This window comes from Drosophila navojoa, chromosome 3 (genome assembly GCF_054131105.1).
Source record: "Drosophila navojoa isolate 15081-1374.11 chromosome 3, UAZ_NAV_1.0, whole genome shotgun sequence".
In the NCBI taxonomy this organism is placed as follows: domain Eukaryota; kingdom Metazoa; phylum Arthropoda; class Insecta; order Diptera; family Drosophilidae; genus Drosophila; species Drosophila navojoa.
Genome location: NC_142891.1, coordinates 22,229,121 through 22,255,253, shown reverse-complemented (window position 1 = coordinate 22,255,253; position 26,133 = coordinate 22,229,121). Strand labels below are relative to the sequence as shown.

General features: G+C 36.3%; 1 protein-coding gene and 1 long non-coding RNA gene across 3 annotated transcripts in view; both read right to left on the bottom strand.

Annotated features, from left to right (window-relative positions):
- CadN2 (Cadherin-N2) overlaps positions 1–21,221 on the bottom strand; it is a 177,801-nt gene extending 156,580 nt beyond the window's left edge. The window contains exon 1 of one of the 2 annotated variants that reach the window (XM_089256938.1): positions 20,878–21,221. The gene's annotated coding sequence lies outside the window, so the exon portion shown is untranslated. Of the gene's footprint in view, positions 1–12,477; positions 12,490–20,877 lie in introns of those variants that run through there. The other variant, XM_089256939.1, reaches the window with a different exon arrangement.
- Positions 19,419–20,006, bottom strand: LOC149091826 (uncharacterized). Its single transcript, XR_016196590.1, has 2 exons — positions 19,681–20,006; positions 19,419–19,625 (listed from the first exon to the last, which is right to left on the bottom strand). It is a non-coding gene; the product is annotated as an uncharacterized LOC149091826 (long non-coding RNA).
- Positions 21,222–26,133: the final 4,912 nt, after the last annotated feature.

Sequence of the window (26,133 nt, the reverse complement as noted above, 5' to 3'; positions counted from 1 at the left end):
TTCGGTTTGGCTGCTCGACTGTTTTGCTTGTTGCTGTTGATGTTTTACTACCCCCAGCAAATTAAAATTGCTTCATTCTGTTGCGGCGCAGCCCCGCCCCGTTCCGCCTCGCCCCAACGCCCCATCGAGCCGAGCACTCAATGAGCAAGTGCGGGCTTCTGTCTGAACGCTCAACACTTAATAAATTGTCTGCGCTCAGATAGGCTTTAATGAAATTGCAGTTCAGTTACAAAGTCTATTTCGGGCCCGAAGATTGCAGATCTGAGGAGGGCAGGCAAAATAATACGCTTGCATAAATATATAGCCTCTGTTATTGTTGTTGTTGTTGTTGGTTGCATCAACTGAAACACGTAAAAGTATTTAGAGTACTAGAGTTTTTATACCCTGAACTCATTTTGTAATCGGGGTATATTAGTTTCTCTGTTGCAGAGGGAGGCGTGGTATACCACATAAGGTATAAGCACTTCCGATCAGCATGATGATTATATACGATATTAACATTTGAGTTCATAAATACGCAGAGATTTCCTGAGACTTAACTGAGCTCTCAGAGCCGCCTTTTAGTGATACTTAAAGAGAATTAAACACTTTTCAAAGTATTCCATTTTATATGCGTAATACTCTGATCTTGAGTATTTCAGTCTTAAGCTCTAACTCGAGTAGCAGCTTTCACTGCTGCCCTTTCTCAATTCTTAAAGCAATTGAGCTCCTACAGCAATCAGAGTGCAAGGTATCTGCAAGTCGAACAATAACACCTACAGCACTCCATAAATTGTGTAAGCAAACTACAATGTATCTGTTAGTCGAGCAGAGCCGGAGCACTCTAAAATGGCATAAAATAAAGAAAGTTTTGCAAACGAGATGACTCAACAAAAGTCATACTCTTTCGGGCAGTATTAATGAAACCCTTAAAGTTATCGATAACATTGAAGTTTCGAAATATTAAATATCAATTAATTTTCCAGTTTAACGAAAATATCTAAATGCTAGAAAATACTTAAAGACAATCATTTATATCATCAATTTCGGTTAGTTATTAAGAGACGAATTGATTTAAGTCATATTTTATATATATTAAGTCATATATTATATTGACTTAAACAAAATTTAGCCACTGTACCAATCATTAAAGACGTAAAGACATGAGCGGTTGAAGATGCTATGGGATATTTAACACGTATCAAAAATTAGATCAGTTCGTATGGTTAACGGATATGATATTTCATATATGAGGATCAGATTGTTTCCTTAAAATAGATTTCATAAAAATGAAATAGCTCAAAGTGTGTTTGCTTTCACCTAAGAAATTGCCCTTATTATAAGGACAAGGTAAAATCTGTCTCACATTAAAGAAATGAATAAATATACGTATATAAAATATATGTATTAATAACAAAAATAATAAAAAACAATGCATTTAGATTTTGTACATATAAAACAAAACATTTATGCTCTATCTCTCTCTCTCTCTCTCTCTCTCTCTCTCTCTCTCTTTCTTTTCACATTTTTAATGTAACCAAAATATAATTTTAAGCACATATAATTATATATTCATTTACAAATTTCGCATCCTTCACTGTTATCCCATTCAGCTGCATTGTGTTTGGGAGAAAGAGACAAGCCTAATCCAAATACGGACAGCAGCTAAATTTTTCATTTGAAAACTTTTGCGCGCTTGAGCGGCATCTGTTAGCAAAGCGGAAATGTGAACTTGACGCGTCGCACTTGGAGGAAATGTCTGAAAAAAAGAAAAAAAGAAAATAAATAAAGAAGTAAATTTGCAAAAAAAAAAGGCCCACAATGCGATGACAACCGAGGGCATTTTGAATGCCAGCGAAATTTCATATACCGCAGAAATATTTCGATGTGCTTGACGAGTTATGCCCGAAATTTAAGCTTACATGTGGCTGAAAAAAGAATGCCACGAAGCAGCGCATTTCCTCTTCTACAGTCCCCTTGCCTTTCTTTCATTCACTGTCTTTCTTTCTCTCTCTCTCTCTCTCGCAGCATGCTGTCAAAACAAAACAATGAATGTCATCAGCATTGGCATTGAGTTTTCATAAGATGCGCCCACGCACGCTGAATTTCTGATGAGTACCTAAGGCGCTGACGTAGATATAAGTATATATACATATATAATATATATAGCACACATACATACGCAAGTTAAGCAAGAAGAAGCTGCAACCCTTTCAGGCGTCATTCTTCCGCTTAAACCAACTGCTGTCACTTGAGTTTCGCCCTTGTCGCGGTTTTATGAAGCGTGCAAAATTTCTGCCTTAATAGAAAAATTCATGAGCTCCCCACAAAAAAAAAAAAAAAAAAAGCGAAAAAAACTTTTTAATGAGCCCAGCGACAATGTTTCTCCAATAGTTTTGGAGTTAAAAGTTTTTGCCGTCCATTTATTTATGTTGTTGGCGATAAGACATTTGCTGAGCTAATAAAATGTTAAACTATTGAATCAGATGAAAAATAATAATAATAAAAGTTTCCCCCTCTCGCTTTCTCTGTTTGTTGTTTAAAGCGCAAATATCAATCATACGGCGCGTGGCACGCGACGTATCAACAGCTGTCACGCTTCAATGTGCTGTTTACTTTAAGTCCCGAAAACAATTTCTCCGAAAGAACATTACGTCGTGAAGCCCCTGGAAACACATGTAGCACTTACAGTGCCAGCAGAAGCCAAGCAATGGGGGAAAAGGTTGAGACTGACTTGAAAAAGTAAACCTTTCACACTCGAATTTAAAGACAAACTGACATATGCTGTGCGTGCATGTGTGTGTGTGTGTGTGTGTGTTTGTGAGTTGGGGGAGCGAGTGCTAAACAAATCACATCTGGGGCAAATAAAATCCCAGCCAAAGTCAGCACAAAAGATCTAGCGAACCGCCAGCAAATAGACACACGCAAATATACACTCACACACACACGCACACATACAAAATGTCAGCCCTGTCCGTTAAGTAATTCCATATTTTATTTGGTTTTGGCCAAGTTGAGATACAGCGCTATGTATGCTATGCTGCCAAGGCCAAGAAAATGGATTTGAACAAAGCAACGAGAAAAGGAGGGAAAAAAGAATAGTCAAGTGGGAGCTGAAGGACTAAAAGATACCCTGTACGCTTTGGTTCTGCTCATCAAATGTGGAAGAGGTATAGAAAATATATGATATATAAAAATATGAACTGTTTACAGTATAAATAAATCATTAAGCTAAATTTTAAGATTTTTTTGGTAATCTTTTATCGATAACATCGAGATTTGTCGATTATTTAGAATCAATTTGATTGGATATTTAAGTGTATTACTTTTAGAGGCTCTAAGATCGACGCGTTGATAGAACCCGTCCATACAGAAATATAGTAATAAGGAAATATAGTAATATATATCAGGATAGTAAGATAGACATAAAGACGAATAGATCAACGGAAAGACGGCCAAACGTACAGACGGACGGACAACTAGGCAGACAGACAGGATAATGGACGGACGGAGCGACGGATGGAAGGAAAGGTGGACAGGCGAGCATAAAGGCAAACGGACAGACATCCGCACAGAAAGATGGACGGAAGGATAGGCATTCAGGACTATATCTACTCAAGCCATGGTCCCGCTGTAGACATACATATACTAGAAATATACTAAAGAGGATCAGCCTCGCATCACGCTGCATCATCATACCCATCGCAGCCATTTGCAAGGGGTATCAAAAGGGACTTGGATCTGGACGGGCTCGAACTGTGGCTGCTGCTGCCAAGCATTCACATTTGTTTGCGCATTTGCACGTAGATCTTCGCCTGGCCAGGGCTAGGGCAGCGCCAGCGCCAGCGCCAGCGTCAGGTAGCAAATAATAAAAAACTTATTTAAAGGGATTGCAATAAAGTGCCTGGCACATTGGGATTTGCTTGCGCCTAGCCATTTCTACCTGTAAATATTTGAAACACACACACACACGCACACATACACAGGCACGCACTCACACATTCAGTCACATATGCCAGCGCATGCCAATGTGCGGTCCCAGATGAAAGGATTCTTTTTTCGCCACATGCCAATGATGGGCCACGCCCACATTAGGCCAAGACCAGACCAGACCAGACCAGGGCAGGGTAGCGCCCGACCCGGCCTAACTGTGCTCCGTCCCTTCCCCGCCCGGCGTATGGCATTCGTTTTATGTGCAATTCCCTCAAGTGCTTTATTTGGCCAACATTTCAGTTGGCCGCCTCGTCGTTAACTCTTTTGGTTTCTCTGCGCTTTGCTTTCTTCTTTTGGCCTTTTTTCCACTATTCTTATTTTTTGAAGCTCTCTTCATTTCTTTTTTTTTTTTTGTGTGTGATTTTTTAACTGTTGCATATAATTTATTGTAACTAAAAGTTTTTCTGTTCTCTTTTTAGTTGCTCTCTTGTGTACCATTTTATAGAGCGTTGTTGTCCATTTGTGTGTGTGTGTGTCTCTGCGAGGCTGGGAGTGTGCCAGTTCGACATTCCACTTTGGCAAACTTTCAGCTGTCAATGTGGACTTGGCCAAGGGGATTAAAATTGACGTTAAGCTCAAGATTAGTAGTTGACTTGCTTTTGACTTTTGTAGCCCCAGCCACTGCGCACCCTTTCGGTTCGCTTTCGCAAATCTGCGGTAAATCCTTTGTATTGCCACATGGATTTCACAATATTAACCATAAATCAACTGCTGTCAATAATTCTGTTCGTGGTTTATCGCATATTACAAAAATCCCTCAAGTCCGAGTGGATACAAAAATGAGCTCATTAAATATTTATTTGTGAAGGGAATGAAAGGCGAAATATGAATTATGCTCTATAATATGCCTATATTGTGTATGTATTTATGTGTAAATATTTATATATAAATTATTTTCATTTAAAGCAAAAAACATGTATATCTAATTATATCCTGAACCCATTGAAAATGGGAAATCAGGGTATAACGGTTTTGTAAAAAGTATGCAACAGGCAGAAGGAGTCGTGGCAGACCCCACAAAGTATATATATTCTTGATCAGATCTTGACAAGCTGAGTCGATTTGGCTCTGTCCGTCCGTCCGTATGTATGAACGCGTCGATCTCAGAAGATATAAGACCTAGAGATTCCAAATTTGTTTTCCTAGGTCCGTGTATATCACGCGCATATTTAGTTTATCACTAAAAACCGATAACAACTCCTGATATTTTATTATCGATTAAAAACCTTATCGAAAGCCAGCTATTTAATTATATCTCCTACACCTTTAGAGCTAGAGCTTTCCAGCAAATTCCCATACTAAGTCTGATTAAGTTATATTAAAGAGCAGACAAGGTTTAAGACATCAGTTATGTGCGTACGTGAGTAAATAGCTAATGAGTTCAGCTGCAACAAGTCTTCAGTCTCTCTTATTTCATATATCTAATTCTACATAAATTGAGCATATTCAAATGAAGTCCCATACCTGCATCAAGTAAAACGAGCTCTCACTCTCTATAAGACATACGAATATACAACGAAACGAGAAAAAAATGGCCTAATTAAATAATCGTATTAGGGTAAATGAACTTAAAATTCGTGGCTCGACAAAATCAAATTGAAAAGGGAGAGTAGGTGAGAGAGAGCGAGAGAGAGAGAGAGAGACAGACGGCGTCTGCATACGCCTAATAAGACGAGAAAGTTGCGGCAGTAACAAAATGTTGACATTAATTAAAATGTCATTTAAATGAAATATAACGGCGTGGCTACAGCACTGAAAAATGTGCTCCTCTCTTGGCTGACACCCATAAAAGGGACACACAATAAACAACGGCCCCAACAATGGGCGGCTCGAGGGGCAAACTTTGAGTGGGCAGTTGAGGACGAAGCAGAAGAAGCAGGAGTAGCAGCAGGAGCTGCAGACGTATAAGAAGGCCCAACATAAAGCAGACAACACTCAACTCAGTCCGTTCACTGGCAAATGGGATTGAAGTGAGCCCAGCAGGCTCGTCCATGGAGCCGAGTCCCACGCACAATGCATGGCAATGGCCCAATGGCAAACGCTCCATTAGGGTAATGAACAAGTTAACAGGCGCATATTTCTCATTTTTATTGCTGCGGCCCGGAGGGTTCATGTTGTGCTTAAATTTTTAATTTCAATTGTGGGGCGCAAATTAAGTGCGTCACGCCCACTCGCATACGGCCATGCGACACTCAAGTGCTGGCCAAACAAGCGCTCAATACGAAAGTTGTCGACGCAAACTGCCCAAAAAATATAATTATATATAAATTGAACCAAATTGAACGAGCTGCACAAATATATATATAAATTGCGAATAAATAAACAACATAAGAGACAACAAAGTGAGAGAGAGAGAGAGAGAGAGAGAGAGAGAGTGAGAGAGAAAACACATTTTGCGTTAATGAAGCGAACGAAATGCCAAACCAATTTGTAGTGAATATACCCTGTACCCTGTGGGGTATATTAGTGGAATCGAAATAAAATTTTAAGTGAACAATTGGGAGGTAGATGGAAGAGGAAAGAGAGATGATGAATGCTGGGAGTGATGAGATGGGAGATGGAAAATGAGTAAAGGAAAATACAAGCTTGAAGGCAGACAAACGAAAATAGAAGATGGAAAATTATAGAACGACGATTGTAGATGAAAGAAGGAATGTAGAAGATGGGATATAGATTATTGGAATAAAGATTGTAGATAATAGTTCTTAGATGAAAGGTGATGGAAGATAGAAATTATAAGATACAAGATAGAAAATAGAAGACAGAATATAGAAAATAGAAGATTAAAGATACAATATGGAATATAGAAAATAGAAGATAAAAGATAACAGAAGCGAGATAATAGATATAAGAAATACAAGACTAGTCTCTATCCAAACCATATTGTATAACAGATTAAAAAAAACTTGTAGATATATTTCAGGAATAAAGGTTATATGTATACGAAAGATGTAGTGAATATACCCAGGGCGGAAAAGAAAAACTTGGTAGGAGCTGAAAAAAGGTAAACCTATTTGAATTTTTGTTCAAGAGTATGGTAAATATAAATAAATGTTCAATCAGAAGACCTTTTATTAATACAAAATTCACCAAAAAAATTAGCATTTACAGCTGTTAAAAAAATACATGTAACAAATATTATACATATTTTATGTAGCAACAACAAAAATCCCAAAAATTACTTAAAAAGTCTCATTTTTAATTTAACAAAGGATCTCATATCTAATACTATTAAGACGTATTCCGGAGCTTAGCATTTGCTGGGCATCTTTAATTTCTATTATTATTCCAGCTGGCTGGCTAAATGACGGCGAAACCATTAAGTCGTGTTTGGCGAATCGCTGCGAATGTGAGTCTCTGTCAGAGACTGAGACAATGACCAGGCAAATTTGGGGCTAAGGGTTGTGCTGGTCGTAAGCTCCATGGAGGGGTGGGCGCTGCTGATTCAGCAGAAAAAGATTAATGATTTCTCATTGGATTGTCGCCGCGGCGTTAAAAACATTTTCCCGGGTCACGAAAAGCTAAGCGCTTGTCTTGGTTTTGGTTTCGGCTTCGGCTCTGGCTTTGGCTGTCTTTGACTTTGGCCAATAAAGTGAAATTAAATAAATTTTTGAGCCAAATCTTATTTGTATATTTGTCAGTTGACGTTGACTCGCTGTCTGTCCTTCCGCCTCTTGTGGTTGTCGTCGTTGTCGTTGTCGTTGTCGTTCCAGACATTTTCCGCCGCTGTCGATAATGCTTTTATTTTGTTTCATATTGGCTTTGCCATCGACTTATTTATGTCAATTTGTTAGCGAACATTTTCTAAGCCATTTGCTCTCGGACTTTATGTTTATTTGCCTTTGTTTTGCAATATTCCAAAGTGGATGATTACAAAGTTTGCCTTGGCCCGACTGCCAAATGCGAGAATAAATACAGCTTGAGCTGGTACTAAAACTTTTATTTAAGATAACAAAACACTTTAAATATCGATATATATCGTTTGTTGTAATAAAGCAAGAGCACTTTAATTTTGATACATTTTTTTTATTGTGCTCCATGTCCGACACCAGCAACAAATATTTTTCCATTAGCACTCGAAAATTTGCAAAGCCAACATAAATCTTTTGGCATATTTGATGGAGGCAGCAAAACTAAAATCGATAGAAAAAATATTCTCTTGGCACACTTCAATTCATTTTCACCGTTGGCGAAAAATTGATTATTTATAACAAAGCCAGTTAAAAGGGCTTCAAATAATTAAACAAAAGCAAATTCGTGGCGCACTAAGAGTATACGCAGCGTGATACGCAGTCAGCACTCTGCCAGTTGGCGATGATAAATGAAAGGCGAAAGGTCGGCGCCAACACGGCTTCGCATGCAAATTTCTGATGGCCTTTCAACCGAAGTCAGCAAATATTTAAGCAGCTCCGTGTAACAACAGGCAGAAACAACTGGCTGGAGTGTGGGTATTTTCTTGTGGCAAACCCAAATGTTGAGCCCGTTTGTGTTACTCAAATTGCATGCAAATGTATGCACATAACACAACAGGCAAGGGCACACAGCAACAGAAACAACAACAAGAACAACAGCAACAATAACAATGGCAACATTAACACCCAACAGTTGGCACAGCAGCTGACACCGAGGTTTTTATTTACAAATCCACTTCTCGTTGACTTTTAAGCCAATAATAATATTAACAGAGCGTCCAAATGAAAGTAGAGGCGGATTTCCATATGACACATCCAAAAATGAAAACCTGCTGACTTTTATTTGATTAAAAGCGGTAAACTTAACCTTTATATAAATATAAAAAATATTAAAATATAAAAATCATAAGGGAAAATAAATATGGCTGAAAAGAAAAGTATATATAAATATAAATATTAATCAAGAAAATGTTGGAGTAGAGCTTAAAAATTATTTCAACAACAATTGGTGAAACCTTTAAAATATATTTAATTATTCCTGACAATTATTTTAGGCATAGAATAATTGATATTGACACTCATAATAAATGCCAATTATATATCGAATTTATTTATACTTTATGTCATGCCCGTTAAGGCATTATATCCTGATTTGATATTTTCAATGGGTTCAGGGTAAAAATAAAAAATATATATGCATATAAAAAATGTATATCATATATTTTAGTTTATGTATCTAAAAAATTCAATTAATTAAATATATATAAAAACATTTAGAAAAAAAAAAAAACAAAAACAGATTAAAGCCATAATTTATAATATAATAATAATAATTAAAGCAAAAATATATTATTCAATCTGCAATGAAAGCAGATTAAAAAAAAAAAAAATAGTATTAAAACAAGTAAGCTTTTAAAAAGTGGTGCTGCTTCAACATTTTATAAATGAGCTGGGAAATGGATGCCAACACGTTTTTAATTTGCAAGCCGTGTGGGCTATAAATCTGTCAAGTCAAAATCGTGTAGTTTTTTTATGGGCTTTCAGCTGTCTTCGACTCACACATTTGGCAACAGACAGAGAAGTAGAGAGAGCGAGAGACAAAGAGAGAGAGCGAGAGAGAGAGATAGAGATAGTGGTGCTATGCTTTCAATGCAGGCCACGTTCTGGGCAGGAAAACCGCAAACCCAACGCTTAACTTCGTCGGTGGTAATACAAACGACAATTACAGTTTGCCTTCAAATGAACGTACAAACAGACGAACCGCAATTTGATGGCCAACAGCATGAAGCGGACATATGGCCAGGCGTGAGAGAGACAGAGTGAGAGAGAGATAGAGATAGAGCTAGAGGGAGGGAGGGCGAATAGGAAATGGCAATGACCAGAGCAAATCTGTGCGGTTAAACGCAAGTGTCAGCTGTCATTTTAGTGCGGGGCATGCAAAGGAAAGAAAAAGAAAAAAAAAATGGAAAAACAAAATACAAAACGATCTCTGGTATATGCAAAGGCAATAATTCTTTGAGCAAGTGTAACAAGAAAATAAGGGCAATGGCAAGCAGACGTAATGAAAAGCGCATAAAAAACTCAGAAAAGCACAGAGACAGCTAAAGCGAGAGAGAGAGACAGAGAGAGAGGGTTTGCAAAACAGAGAACTGTCACTAGTATAACTGGGCAAGCTGTCAGCTTTGTGTGTGTGTGTGTGTGTGCGTGTATAGACTGCATCGAATGACTGCTCCATAGTTTAGGAACAGAGGACAAAAGCAGCAAAAAAAAAAAAAAAACAGAAGAGAAATAATGCCTGCCTGATGTGTGCGTGTGCTTGAAAACAGTTTTGCAAAAGAAACGGATTTCCATAAGGCAACAAGATAGATGATAGTTTCTTGCCAACTCTGCTTTGGCCACCTTAGATTAGGGCCAGCTAAATCTGTGCGGTTAAGAACAAAGCAGCTGTTCAAGTGTGAGACTTGAGAATGCTTCAACTTGATTGCGTGTAGCTTTCGCAGTTTCGACAAGCAGCCAAATGAAACTCTGTCCATAAAACGCAGAAGGATAGCAAACGACAGAGCGTGAGTGGGAGAGGGAGAGAGTGTGAGAGGGAGTGAGCTAAGCAAAGTAAAGCACATTTGATGTTATACGGACAAAAACTTAATATGGTTGAAAAGCTTCTTTACTTAGCAGTTTAATTACTTTTCCTCTGAAATACACTGAGATTCAGGGCTGCTGACAAGCCAAGCTTTAGCCTTTATATATTTTGAGATATAAATTAAATTACAACTATTCTAATTAAAATTTCGTTGCTATGTGAATCGAATATTTTCCTGAATTCTGAATTCTGTTGAATTGTATTTAAATATATTTGTATTAGATCTGCAGATCCTTGAACGTTTCTTAAAAAAAAAAGTAAAAAACGAATATAAATATATATTACGTTTTCTTTACTGATAGAAACTTTTTTGGATGTTCATGAAATTGCATGTTTACTTAAATAAAATAAATAAATAAAAAAAAGATTAAATCTCATTTTTAATGCTCAAATTATTTTTCACTACAATCAACAAATTTTCCAGCATTCTTCTAATTCATTTGTTTTTTATATTTTTTTGTTATTTTTATTTTTTTATATATTTTTTACATAATTTAAATTATCTTCTAATTCATTTGTTTTTTTAAAATATATTTTTGTTATTATTATTTTTGTTATTATTATTTTACTTTACATAATTTAAATTTGTTATTATTATTTTTATTATAATTAATATAATTATTATTTTTTTTTTTTTTTACATATTATAAATTTTCGAATTTTTGGTGCACTAAATTTCATGAAAAGCGATTCTGATGGCTTCTAAATTTTTTTTTTAAATTCATATATAAAACTACAAACATTTTGACTTTGTATAGCTATCAAAAACTTAGTTTCGTCTTATCCCAAATATCCCTAATGAATACATAAATAAATATGACAGCTGTGATCCTTCAGGTATAATTCATGATTGGATCAATCATTTTCAGATTATTTGCTAGCCTATGGCCGCATTAAATTTGTAGACAGCTAAGCCCTAAACCGAATCGGAATATCAAATGCCCTAAGCTCTCAGCCCTAGACAAAACATCAGTCAGAAGCAAAGCGTTCGTTTGCAGCGTGAGCCACGCCAACGTCAATTTGTTTGGCTTTCACAGCCAAGACAGAAAAAAATAAAAATAAAGAGACGAACAACTAAAAACTTCATCTATTTGTCTGGGCTGTTGCCCAGCTGCAGCAATTCCTTTGGATGGCTACTTGCAGGAGGCAGTGGAGAGGACTCAGCATGGACATCAGCTTACTGACTGTTTCTTCTAAGAGACAACTGGCCGGCCATCCAGCTGACCGGTCATAATGCCTGCAAATCGCCTGATTATGTGCTTAAAGCCATAGCTACTGCATGGGCCATACATTGCAAAGACAGCGCAGGACACTGGCCGGCCGAGGCATGTCGATGACGGCGCTAGCAAGTGCTTTCATCAGCAAGCAGATGTCGTGTTGAGCGAGAGCTGCATGTTGCTATCCTCGGCTCGCCAGGATTTGCATAGCGTTGCAGCTGCTTGGCTATTGTTTTTCTTACCAACTAGCGCCAGGACCTGCTGTGAGCCGGCGCCGGTCTTGGCCGTATTTGTTTATAGCACTGTATGTGTCTGTGTCTCGCAGTGTGTGTTAAAATCATAGTCATGTCCATGAATATTCTTAGCTGATAACATGCACCGTAGCTTATAAAAACAAGGACAACAGCGCGCTGCGACAATGACAACATCTGTGCTTTCGCTGTAGGGCCCATATCCGAGCTCTTGCTCTGGCCAAGAGTTATGGCCATTTGGCGCGGCAATTCTTTGCCTCTGCTCAGATTCAATAAAAACTTTTTGCCAATAATAAAGTAAAGTTCATTTACAGCTTGCTGCATAACCGTGAAACTAATAGACGAAAGTAGTCAAGGAAATTTCTAGTTAATATTGGCAAAACTTACGAATGAAAATATTACCAAGTAATGAAGCTGTTACTGGAATTCGCGATTAACTATTCATGGAACAGATAACAAAAAAATTAAATAAATAAAAAAATATTCAATCCTTAAGAAAAAAAAAAAAAAAAAAAAAAATTGTATTTCATTTGACGACTTTGAATTTACTTTTATTAAATATTATTAATATATAAGATGGATTTTTTAAATAAAAAAATATTTAAATATGTGTGATAAACGATTTAAATGCTTAAGAAAAAAAAAAATTTTTTTTTATTTCATTTGACAACTCCGAATTTACTTTTATTAAATACTATTAATATATCAGATATATTTTTTAATTTAAAAAATATTTAAATATGTGTGATAAACGATTTCAATCCTTAAGTAAAAAAAAAAAGTTTTTATTTGACAACTTCGAATTTACTTATTTTATTAAATATTATTAATATATTATATATATTTTTTAGCACTCCCAACTTAGATGAAAAAAATCAATGAGAGTTTATGTTGCGCTGTGTGTTTGATGAAAATTAAATTGACTTCTGAATGGGGCCGTGAAAAAGAAGAGGCGGACATGAGCTGCATGTGAATGGGCGCCAGTTGCGGGCGATCCATTTGAGAGGCACCACGCGGCGAGCACTTCAGAAACCACTTGGCCGCAATTACGCGCTGTTAATGAACGTCAATTGGGCGGCCACAACAAGCTGAAAATTATGCGACCCATAATGGACCGGCGTGGCATGGAGCAGCTGAAATTGAAACTGAAACTGGAAGTGGATGTGGAAGTGGAAGTGGAACTTTTGTAGGTTTTCTTTTCTTTTTTTTTCTTTCTGAGCTGCCATTGACAGGTGGACGCACTTAAAATGTTTACCCAGATGGCTGGCCCAAGTCGGGCCTGTGTCCGCTGCAGGCACCATAATGCAGCCAATTAATTATTTGGCGTGGCTGACTGACAGCTGGACATGTTATTATTGTTCCCATGAACAGATATCGCCGAGTCTCCCTCTCTCTCTCTCTCTCTTTCTCTCTGTGTCAGAAGGACACGGACTCTGGGCGCAGAGCGTGATTTATGCTTTAATATGGATTGCTTTCATTATGCATTTTTCGCCCATTTGGCGCCATTGGGTGCCGAGTAATTGTAATTTCTGTTATTTAAAAATTTATGACCATCGATGCGCTGCCGGAAGCGCACGACATTCGACTACAGCAGGATGGCCAGTCGGGCCAGCCAGGCAGCCACGTAGCCCCGTAGCCAGGTCAGCTATCGTCGGGTAGGTGAAAGAGCAGAAAATAATTGAATTTTCCTTATTTCTGCTTTGGCTGCAACAAATTAAAATTCCATATGGACAGCAGCCACAGGCGCATAATAATGCCAAGAGATCGAAGTTACGTATTAATTAAGCACCTGCAAAGACTTGGCTTGAGCTGAAAAAGTTTCGTAGCTTGGCTTAAAGCGTTGCCAACTACGGCAGCGGACTGAGCCAAGTTATTAGATCGTAAGCTTATGTACTTAACGTTTAAGCCCTTGCCCGTTAACATCATTAGACATGGCTGTCTATAATGGCGTTTGGCATTTGGCATTGGCGCTGACTAACGGTAAACTTTCTCTAGGGTAAAATCAAAATAAATAAAATCGCATAATAAAAATTGAAGTGGGGAAAGTTTTTGCAACGTGCCAACTGCGTGTCCTGCTAACTTCGAAGCCAAAAAAATGGAGAGAGTAAAGTGGATTGATAAGATGTGAAAGTGAAACTGTGCTAGAGGCTACCCTGTGTAAGAGCTGAAATCGAAACTTGTCGATTTGGTGTGGAGAAGAAGGAGAAAGTTGTCTGTAACTAACCGAGAACTTGAATCTGATCTGAGTAGATCTAAGATTGAAATGCAGAATCAATATTTCAAAATTCAGTTGAGACTTTAAGTATGCGACTTTCACTATATTTTTGTAGAGCTGAGCTAACAATCCCAAGGTTTTCCATATATGAAAAATAAAAATAATCAATATACACTGAGAACTTATTTCATTTACTTATTTATATTTCTTCTAAATTTTCTTATCTTTTTTTTTTTGTTGATGTTTTTGAACATTTTTTGTTTTGTTCATTATTTATTTTATTTTTATTTATTTTTATTATATATTTTATTTTTATTTTTATTTTCAATTTTTTTGTATTATGTATTTTATTTTTCATTTTAATTTATTATTATTTTATTCTATTTTTTATTTGATTAATTGAAAATTTTTTAAATTTTTTTGTTAGTTAACCTTTATTTAATTAATTTATATATACATTTATAGCCACATCGTTGCATGACATCTTTTTCTTAGGCTGCCTTCCATGCCCAATGTCTACACGGTACAGGGTGTGCAATAGGAAAAGGTTGCTTATCGATTGCGAAATATAAGAAATCGTACGAAAATCAAAGGTAATGCTTATAACAAGGGCAAACGATACTCCCAACTAACTGTGACAGGTGTGGAGAGACGTACAAGTCAATAAATTGACAGTCTACTTGCTAAAGCGTACAATTACTTGGGGATTAGCGTGAAATTCTCGGGCACGTTGCCCTGGGAGCAAAGAGTCGCTTATTGTGCAAAGTCCGTGATTGTGTGAACTTTGGGCCGATGAAAATGGAAAAGTCTCGACAGTTGAGCAATGCTGTCAAACTTGTAATTATGCCGCGGGTGTGCCATTTATATAAATACGTACATATGTATATACAGAGTGGGAGCGAGAGAGAAGGCGTACGATTGCGACGATCTATAGAAATGTGATAGAGCTTTGTAAATTTTAATTGAAATAATAAAGCTAGCAATTATTTTGCCTACATTAGCTATTTATAGTATTATTTTAATGCTGAGCTTATATTTAATTCATTAGCTATTTATGGTATTAGTTTATTGCTGAATGATTTATTGGCTATTTAAAGTTACATTTGAGCGCCGAGCTAATATTTATTTTATAATTTAATTCCATTATATTTATTTATGCACTCATCCATTACAAAGCAAGCTGACTAAATCAATGAGAGACTGTCTTACTCAGTCTCTCTGTCTCTTTCTCTCTGACTGGCTTAAGCCTCGCCTTTGCCATTGCACTTCAAGTGGAAGTCTGCATTTTCGTTGGCCTCTTCTTCTTCTTCTTCTGTTTCTTCTTTTTCATCTTCGTTTTTCTTTTTTGCCTGGCTATTTGCACTCTTTATCTTGGCTATGACATGATTTATATGCAGCTGTTTTATCTGCTCAGCGCACACATAGAGGCAGCAGCAGGAGCAAGAGCAGCAGCAGGAGCAGAGTGCAGCATATTTTGGTTTTGGTTTGGGCTGCCACAGTCCACAGGCCAAATACAAAAGGCGACAACCCTTTACCTACCTACCTATACACACACACACACTCACACATTGTTGGTATAAAGTTTTCTGCATGTGCACATTATTTAAAATATGCATAAAGTGGACTTTAAAATTTTTGCATTTGTTGCCTCGGGCTATTTCGGTTTTCTATTTCACTCGCATGTTGCATATATGTATTAACATTTCCAAAAAATGTTTATAACAATATGGGAAATCTTATATATGCAATGCAAATGGAAATGGAAATTTCCTCTAGTTCCTCTAGTAATTGTTGCTTTGCATGCAGAGTCATAAAATATTTATTTAGTTGCATTCGACTTGAACATGCGATTGTTGAACTTTGATGTGATGCAGCAGCAGCTAATGATAATGTGTCTCAAAAGTCGCAACGGGGCAAACCTTGAATAACCCTATGTATGTGACTGTGAATACTCCGGTAGTAATACTCTGGTAAAGCGGCAAATATGGATTTTAAGAGTAAAATATATTGACTATATAAGACAAAAAAATAAAAATGAAATGAAATAAAATACAATAAAACAAAATAATATTACTTTATATAGACATATTTTATTTTCATTTAATGTGTTTATAAAATAAATTTGTTTATTTCTTTGGTACATTTTGTGTATACTAATTTATATCAGCTCAAGTCGAGTGTTCTTTATTTTACTTTTTTTTATGCTATATTCATTATTTTTTTTAGGAGTATATAATAGAAATACATTTGTTTTATTTAAAAAAGCAAAAAAAAAAATATATAGATACATATATATATATATATATATATATATATATATATATATATATATATATATATATATATATATATATATATATATATATATATATATATATTTAAATGTTTAGCAAATTTGTTTAGGGCTTGGTTCATAAATAAAGAATAAGAGCTGATAAGGAAAAAAAATAAAAATGTATATAAAATAGTTATAAAATATGCTCCGAAGACTTTTGGGTCTATGATTTGTAGAGTTAAAAAAAAAAAAAAAAATATATATATATATATATATATATATATATATATATATATATCTATATATATATATATATATATATATATATATATATATATTTTTTTTTTTTTTTTTAACTCTACAAATCATAGACCCAAAAGTCTTCGGAGCATATTTTATAACTATTTTATATACATTTTTATTTTTTTTCCTTATCAGCTCTTATTCTTTATTTATGAACCAAGCCCTAAACAAATTTGCTAAACATTTAAATTTTATATCAAGTATTTCTATGTCTTCCACTTTGCATCTTCCTTCAGCCATTTCAACTCTAAACAAGAGTAACTCTCCATATGAGCAACATCTCAAGCCAATACACCCGCTTTTAGTCACGGCTCCGCCAGCTGACATCAATTTTTCACCTGGCAACTTTTGCCGCACACGTAACGGCGGCGGAATGGGCGTTGCAACAACAAGAAAAGTTGCATACATTTCGGCGTCTGCAATGGTTATATGAGCCATAACTTTGACAGGCGGCCTGACAAGCAGCGCCGGGAGCGAACAAAAATGGCCCAAAGCGCGTTTTGCAGATTCGGCGGCAGCCGGCATATGGCTCAACTTTATGACCAGCGAGCAGTCAAGACAAAGCAAGTGGATGTGCATGTGCAAGTGTGTGTGTGGATGTGTGTGTGTGTGTGTGTGTGTGTGTGGGTAAGTGCGGCCAGGTCGTAGCAGCTACAGCACTAATCCATTTGCTTGCCCCTCACGCATGAAACGCATTAAGTTTTCGCAGCGAGTTTGCTTTTTAATTGAATTGTATGGGCGGTGGCTGGTAGCTGCTGCCAGTGTGGGGCGGGGCCGGGGCGTGTTAAGCCAGCTCTTTGTTTACACTTGAAACTATTTGCACGCTCGCTGCTCTATCGCCATCCCACTCTGTGTCTGTGCCGTTGCCTTCATGTGGAAAAATCTAATTACTTGGCTGCTGTTTAACTAACAAGCAGCGACTACTGCCACAGAGACGAAGTCTGCCAACAACAACAACAACAAGAACGACAACAACAGAATGAACTAGAGACAGCAGACAGCATTAGCAGCTGGTCTATCTTTGTTTGATTTTACGACAGTACGGCTACGCGGCTACGTGGCGTATGCGTAACATTTGCGCCGCGCAACACCGCTGCCGCCCTCGAGCTCGGCCTGAGCGTCCCTGTTGGGACATTAAGTGCTTATAATTTGAACAGAAAATGCGCGTAACTTATGATGTTTACACATGACTTACAAATTGTTTACGTCGTTCGGTTTCAGCTTACGCCAAGGCAAATGCACACAGCAGAGGCTATGCACACACACACACACACACACACACACACACACACACACACAGAGAGAGAGAGAGGGAGGGAGAGCTAACCACAGATAGCTGTGGTGCCCACGTAATGGCTATGGCTCGGCTCAGCTCGGCTGCCGCAGCAGCTGGCAGTCGAACGTAGCAGCTGCCGTCTGTGGGATTTGCCTTTGCACGGTCTACCTCCGGCCTGGCCCAGCTACGCCTCGTCATATTTGTCAAGCACTCGAGCACGTTGGCATTTGCGTTGCGGCCAGCATCGGTCTAAGCCGGGCCAAAGAATTTATTTAACTGGGTTAAATTGTAAAAAAAAAAAAATAAGAGAAAACTGTAAAGGGGGAACATTAAGGGCGCGTGCACGCCACACGGCGCCCGTAGCCCGGCAATAATCATAATCTATTTTATGATTTATCAACTGAGCACATTTGCCAGCTGGCGAAACTTTTGCACAGCTCACACGAGTTTTAAAGTGGGTCTCTCACGGCTCGAGTAGCTATCTATACGCATGCCAATCATAAATATTACATATATCACATGCAACACATGGCAATACATCAATGTCAATCACGTCTAGAAATCAATAAATATATACATATATATATATGTGTGTCTGCCTGTCGTAAGAGCCGAGGCATTTAATTTGCATTATGCAAATAATTTGCAAGTCCATAAAATCGGAGTTCAGCTGCAGCTGCTGCATAAATCGAACTCAGCGCCGTTCCCAAGTCGATCTATCAACTGCTCAGATTCAGCACGAAGGACATCGAATCTCATTGATGCTTACTGTGTAGCTAGTAGTTGACGAGAGTTTGTGATGAATTTTCCTTTGGGCTGCGTTACGCATTAAGCATTTGGCTGTACTCGACGCCGTCATGACAGCAATTAATGTAAATGAGCTTTTGCTCTAGGGCTGGCGCAGGCAATTACACATTACGCATACGCAGCGTGGTGCCAACAAACAAAAAAAACAGCAAAAAATGGGAAAAAAGGAACGTAATATAAAACAAAATAGCCGGCGGCTAAAGGCATTAGCTTTGCTTGGTTTTTGGGGGTCGGGGTTTCGGGTATTATATATCAAAACAGTTTATGCTTAATTTAAATTAATTATAGCCCAGTTTAGCTCTATCTCGTTGTCCGGACAACTCTCGCCTGGAAAATTAATTACATGCAATAACAACAAAGACGATGCGCTGACATTGTCTCAAAATCAACACTAGCCAGCAAATTTCGGGGGCCAAAGAACAAGATGGCTGCAAAAGTACACAAAGTGCTGAGAAGAACCAAAAAAAAAAAAGTTGGGTCCAACAAAAAGTTGTCAAATATGTTGTTTTCTTAACATTATTTCCATGTCGCTCCGCTGAGTTGCTGCAACTTTGTGTTTTTTTTTTTTTTTATTAGAAATCAATTAATTTCACTTTTTTCTATTTTCTTATTTTTGTTGTGTTTGCTCAAGCAGGAGCATAAAAAGCATTTTTAGCTGTTGTTGGGCTGCCCCAACGTGGTCTAGCACACGCCGAACTCATTAAGCAAACAATGCATAATTTATGCGGAAAAACTCTCTCTGTTTCTCTCTGTTTCTCTCTCTCTCTCCCTCTCTCTCTCCCCTCTCCCTCTCCCCCTCTTTCTTTGTACACAGAACATAGGGAACATTCTTAATTAGATTCGAAGAACAGGCAAAACAATTAATTAACATTTAAACATTTTCACAAGCAACGTACATATCTTTCAGTTCTTACGGACAATATAACGTTCAAATATTTTGCTATTGCATAATTTAATATGCGTTTAAACGTAAACACATTTGCAATTAACCAGGTCCATTATTATGCGCAATTATTAATTTATTAATTGGTTTTTGCATAGCAGCAAAGAGATTCGGAATTGCTTATCAACTTGTTGAGTACGTTTATTTATGAATATTTATATATATGGAATAACAGTTCGAAGGTATTCAGAGGTTATTCTGGTGAAGTTTAGCTATGACGTTATTCATATTCATTTATTTTTTATAATTGAGTCTTGTTAGATAAGTCTTGGGATAAATTAGCCTTAGAAAAAAAACTGCAACAATTAACTTAATTTATGTAAAAAACAAACTTGTTGAAAGGACTTGAAATCATTATTGATGTCTAAAAAAATCTGCTATCAGAGGAAAGACCATTTCAGCATATAAAGCTTGATTTTATGAAAATACATTAGGATAGATATTAAAATGTCTTTAAATTTAGTGACAACAAATTTTTTGAAACACAGTTGAACAATTTTCATAAAGCTTAGTAACATAACATAACAAACGTAAAATAATGAAAAAAATAAAAATAAAATAATAATAATAAAATATATAAAAATAAATAATTTATTATTATATAAACCTTTTTTTTACCCAAAAAAAAATGCAAAAATGTTAAGGAGAATGACTTAAAGCATTGTGGTCAGCTGAAGTATTTTATCCATATTCTAAATGTATTTAAATATTCGATAACCCAACCGTTTGGGTTCTATATCGATAAGGAAATGGTAGACATTAAATCCGTTAAGGTGTGATAATGTAATTTATCCAAGTCTAAGTTCAACAGCAATAAGACGATAGATAAACTAGATAAAAAGAGAAATTCTCTTAGGTAAGCCAATTACATATTTGCATTCAGAACTTCTGCCCATCTTCATTTATACAATTGGTATTCAAATAGTTAATGATCCATTGTTTCACTGCATTCGTAATAAAAGGAACTCATTTTAAGCTTCAACACTGCCAAAGCCGGCAGCTCTACTGGGTATATTAAATTGATAGAAAAAAATGTAAAAATAATAATAAAGTGCAATAAACCTACCCGCATGAGCAGCACAGCTACAGCTCTATGTTTCCACTGATAATCCACAAATGATCCGGTTTTACTTTTTCTTTTTGTTATGCCTGACTTTTAATTAAAGCATTTAGTAGCACACACACACACAAAGAAACACATGAACTTGATATGACATTTCATTTGCTGTATTCTGCTTTGAAACGTGTTGCAGCTGTAAATGTTTGATGAGCTTCAATTATTCAAGAGCGCATGTTTTCCATTATAAATACGTTAATATATCATTTATTTTTATATATGGCTTTTATTTAAATGCATGCTCAATTATTGGCAGCACATACACACATAAACACACGCACACACACATCACTTGAACACACATCGATTTGAAAATATTTGAAATTTATATATATAGATATATATTTATTTATATTTATTTGAATGTGCAATTTGTTATTTGAAAAGCATTTACATTTTACTAAGCTTATTTTAAATTATTTATTTTCGCTGGCAATTAGGTCAGAGTAGCAAATAATTTGATTATGTTACAAGTCTTTTAAGCATATCTTTTTTTATATTTATAAACATGTATATGAATATATATGTAGCATGTGTGGCTTATAATTTGATTAATTTGCTTCACTTGATTGCAATTAAATTTGAATTTTTCCAATTATTGCAACTTTTACTTTGAGATATTTTTTTAGCGCACATCAAATATGAATTTTGATTTTCTACTGCAATTAGCAGCTGTTTGTATTATTTATTTTTTATTACTAATTAAATGTTCAATTTGTAGAGTATATTGGTTTTTTATATTTTTTATACACTTGATAAATTTTTAATAATTTTTTCTCATTTGAATGAAATTTTTTATGTATTATATTTAGTGTGTTTTTTTATTAATCAAATTTTCTTTTTATATATATATTTTTTTAATTTTCACAGTTATTTATTTTTGAACTTTTATTTTATGTTTTTCTTTAATTTTTCACTAGATTTCATTTAAGATATTTTGCTTTATTTTGCTCAATTTTCCTTTTCCTTTCTCTCACTGAACTGCACTTTGCAATTTGCTGCTCATAATTTTGGTTTCAATGCTTTCTTGCTCAGCCACAGGCCGAGTGCTAATTGGTGTCCTAGGTTGTAGAGGCTGCACCTGCTGACAGCCCAAATGAATATATCTGGCAACAAGTTCGGCCAACTAAATATTTGTTGAGCCAGACGAAATTTCCACTTCACGAGCAGCCACAACGAAACGAATTTTATTCTATTTATTTTCTTAATTCAACGATTTTGATTTTGATGTTGATGCGCGCCCGATTGAGCATTTAAATTTGATTTGATTTTGATTTCGATTACGAGCTAATGTAGCCGGTGTATGGGGCACACGCAGAATCTACGCGTTTTGCTGGGCTGACGAAAGTGTTTGGGGCACAGAGCGTGGGGCGCGAGCCAGGTTGTGTGTGTGTTGTGCACAGTAACAGCTATGCCGTTCGACTGAAGACGGGATGCTGCTGCTGGCTGTCGTTTGGCTGTGGCATGTTGCTCATGTTGCTCGGCGTCTGCTTGATTTCTTGGTCAATGTTAGGCAGTTCGAATTGTTTGTGGATGCCATTGAGCAGTGCGCATGATCCACTCTCTCGCTCGCTCTCTCTCTCTCTCTCTCTCTCTGTATGCACATTTCGGCTGACACAGTTTTTCGTCTTTCTTTTTTTTTATTTTGTGTAATTTTTTTGTTTGTTTGTGTTGTTGTTATTAAGGCGTCGCTTGTTGTAGTAGGTTAGTGCTTCGTCCTTAAAGTAGCGGCTGGATTTCGAAGCGTGCTGCGTATTACTTAATATGCTTGGCACCTTCGACGTTGCTGGCGTTGCTGGTGCTGGTGCTGCTCCTGCTGCTGTTGGTATTTGGATTTAGCATAGCATAAATGATTCATGTGGCGTTATTAAAGCCACATGTTTACAGCTCCACGACTTTCCATTCATCTTTAATTCAGTCGACACAACACACACAGCCACACACACACACACACAGACAGACAGACAGAGACAGAGCCAGACTTAACTATTGGGTCAGTGTGATTTGTTCTTGGGCACATTTGTCTGGCACGGTATAATAACTTTACGAGCGACAGCTGCAAATTCATTTATGTTAATTTGCTCGGTTAGACCAAGGACTGGCCGCAAAAACCAGTGAGTGAAGAGCGCATGTGGGAGTCAACTACATTTATCAGTCCACATGCACATTTGTCAGCTATGCCATTCTTCGACATATTCTTCTGCCTGCTGTTGTTATCTCTGGCATCGGCTGGCTTGTTGACAGCGGCCAACGAGGCGTATGCGTTATTTTAATGAGCCTTTTTCATGTAGATTAGTTTTATGATTGGACATATTAGTCATGTCCAACAATCATATGTTTCATTATGCTGTCTTCTGTGTGGGTCTGTGTGTGTGTGTGTGTGTGTGTGTGTGTGTGTGTGTGTGTATGTCTGGTAACCTTGTTGTTGCCTTGCCTAGTTCTAGTTGGGTTTGCTTAAGCAAATAAGCTGTTTAGTTCAAGCATTTAAATAAACTCATGTTGATTTCCGCTCACAATAATCTTTGGCAAATTCAATGCAATCTATCATGCAAAATCTTATGGCTTACTCAGCTACATTTAATTAACCCAATTAGTTTGATTTGCTTTTATCTGGCAGTTTGGGGCATTTAGAAACTAATTAAATAAATGCAAAACTTAAATTTGTGTCGAATTTAATTTCTTCAAATGCAATTGAAATAGATTTTCATAATTTCATTAAGTGCAATAAAATAAGAAATTCTTAAAATAAATAAATATACTTTAAATTTAATTTTTTTTAAACATATAAATGATGAGTAAACTTGGCAGTTTTAAAAAGTTTGCATACATATTAGTTTTCATTTCATTTTCGGTTTTTTAAAACTATGAAACAAAAAATTTGTAAAGCAGAACAAAAAAAAAAAAAAAAAAAAAAAAACAAACAAAAAATAAATAAAAATAAAATATATATATTTTAATGCCCAAACAAAATTGAATTTCTGACATAAATAAAAATGATTTTCATTTTATATCAATTTCAATTCATATCATTTTATATCATTTTTGCTTGTTATATGATATATATTTTTTGTGGGCCAAAATATTGATTTCGTTTTCATATTATTAAAGTTATTTATTATTTATTAAATTATCAATATTTTTATTGTATAAATATTGTAGTATTCAGTTATTTTCTTTTTATACCCTGAACCCATTGAAAATGGGAAATCAGGGTATAATGGTTTTGTTAAAAGTATGTAACAGGCAGAAGGAGGCGTGGCAGACCCCACAAAGTATATATATTCTTGATCAGGACGACAAGCTGAGTCGATTTGGCCCTGTCCGTCTGTCTGTCCGTCCGTCCGTCCGTCCGTCCGTCCGTCCGTCCGTCCGTCCGTCCGTCCGTCCGTCCGTCCGTCCGTCCGTCCGTATGTATGAACGCGTCGATTTCAGAAGATATAAGAGCTAGAGACTTCAACTTTTTTTTAAAATGTCCGTATATATCACGCGCAGATCGAGTTTATCACTAAAAAACGATAACTCATTCCGATATTTTTTTATCGATAAAAAACCTTATCGAAGATCACTTAAATAATTATATCTCCTACATCTTTCAAGCTAGAGTCTCCAAATTTAAAATGTATATTAAGATGAATTTTATACAATTTCGGTTTTTGTTAAAATTTACCCCCCACACCTAAATCCACCCCCTCACCCTCATCTTTGTAAAAGTCGTATATCAAATACTAGAGACTTGAGCTTCGGTATACACATACATTTTAACATTATGATTACGTTCTGAAAGTTTCATTACGATCGTACGTCTAGAAATTAAATTATTAAATAAGTTTTCATTATATTGCCAACACTGCAGTGCAACCCAAGCGCAATCGCCTGTATATGTGAGTGTGTGTATGCGTGTGTTTGTTTGTATGCGTGTGTGTGTGCGTGTATTTGTATGTATGCGTGTGTGTGTGCGTGTGTGTTTGCTAATTATTTTTTAAATATCAGTTGCTTGTAGGGTTCAGGGGATCTCGTAGTCGAGCAGTCTCGACTAGAGCTTTCTTACTTGTTTTATTATAATTTTTTTTTTAACTGTAAATCTTTTTTATACATAGTATGGCTGAATCATTTTTTCATCAACAAATTTCACTCTTGAATGCAGAACAAAAAAAAGTTACTCTCACATGTTCTTTTTATTGTATAAAAATACTTGGCTATCTTTAAGCTCTTACTTAAGCTGTTCCAGAGTAATTAACAGTCACTTGTCTCCAGTGGCTTTCATGTCTATCAAGATAAAGCCCTATTTAGGCTACATATTAATAAATATAATAATGCCTTCCAGTTAAACGTAACATTATCTAAAATTCTAGGAAATTTTCGATTTACGTCTATGGGCATATGAATCGAGATCGATTCCCATAGCGACCATATTGTGTTCTCCAGTTAATCTCCCTTTGCGATATTAATTCAGCATTCGCAATAACGCCCAAGTAGCTTACTCTGTTAAGCAGGCTGTATACCTTGGCGTGCTGATATCCGATTTGAGCAAACCAAATTCACAGCAGACGCGTAAATTTCAACATATTGCCAGGAGCTTTACGCTGCTGCTGCTCGTGCTACTGCTGCTGCCTTGGGGTCCGGGCAATCTGTAACACTCAAAGTTTGTCAGTGATGCGAGTTGGTCGTAAGTAATACGCAGCCAAGTTTTAATCCATTGTGATCCAGTGCACAGTGCACACTGCAGCAACGCCCACGCACACACGCATAAAGTCCGTTGAAATGCGCATTCATAACTCAAAATGGCAAACTAATTTACGCCAGACTTATTATCTCAGTGCCGTGGCAACACGTTGGCCTACACCCTGCCCGGTCTGCCACCGACTATGCAAGAGGCAGACAACAGTTGACAACGCCGCACTGGATGCTGGCGCCACACTACGAGCGCTAGACAAAAACAAGTCACGGTAGCTGTGGCAGGGGAATGCTCGACTACGGGATACCGTGACTTGAAACCAATTACTATTTCATAATATTACTAAAAGCAACAAAATTGTCATAGATGTACCGTAATATTTTAAAATTAATTAATTAATTGAAAAAAAAAAAAAAAATGTTTATAGTTTCTACTATAAATTTATAATAAGATTTTGTAATTAGTTTTTAAAAATTTCAAAATAGCAAAACTATAAAAAAATGTATATAAATTCTACTTTAAGTTATTAA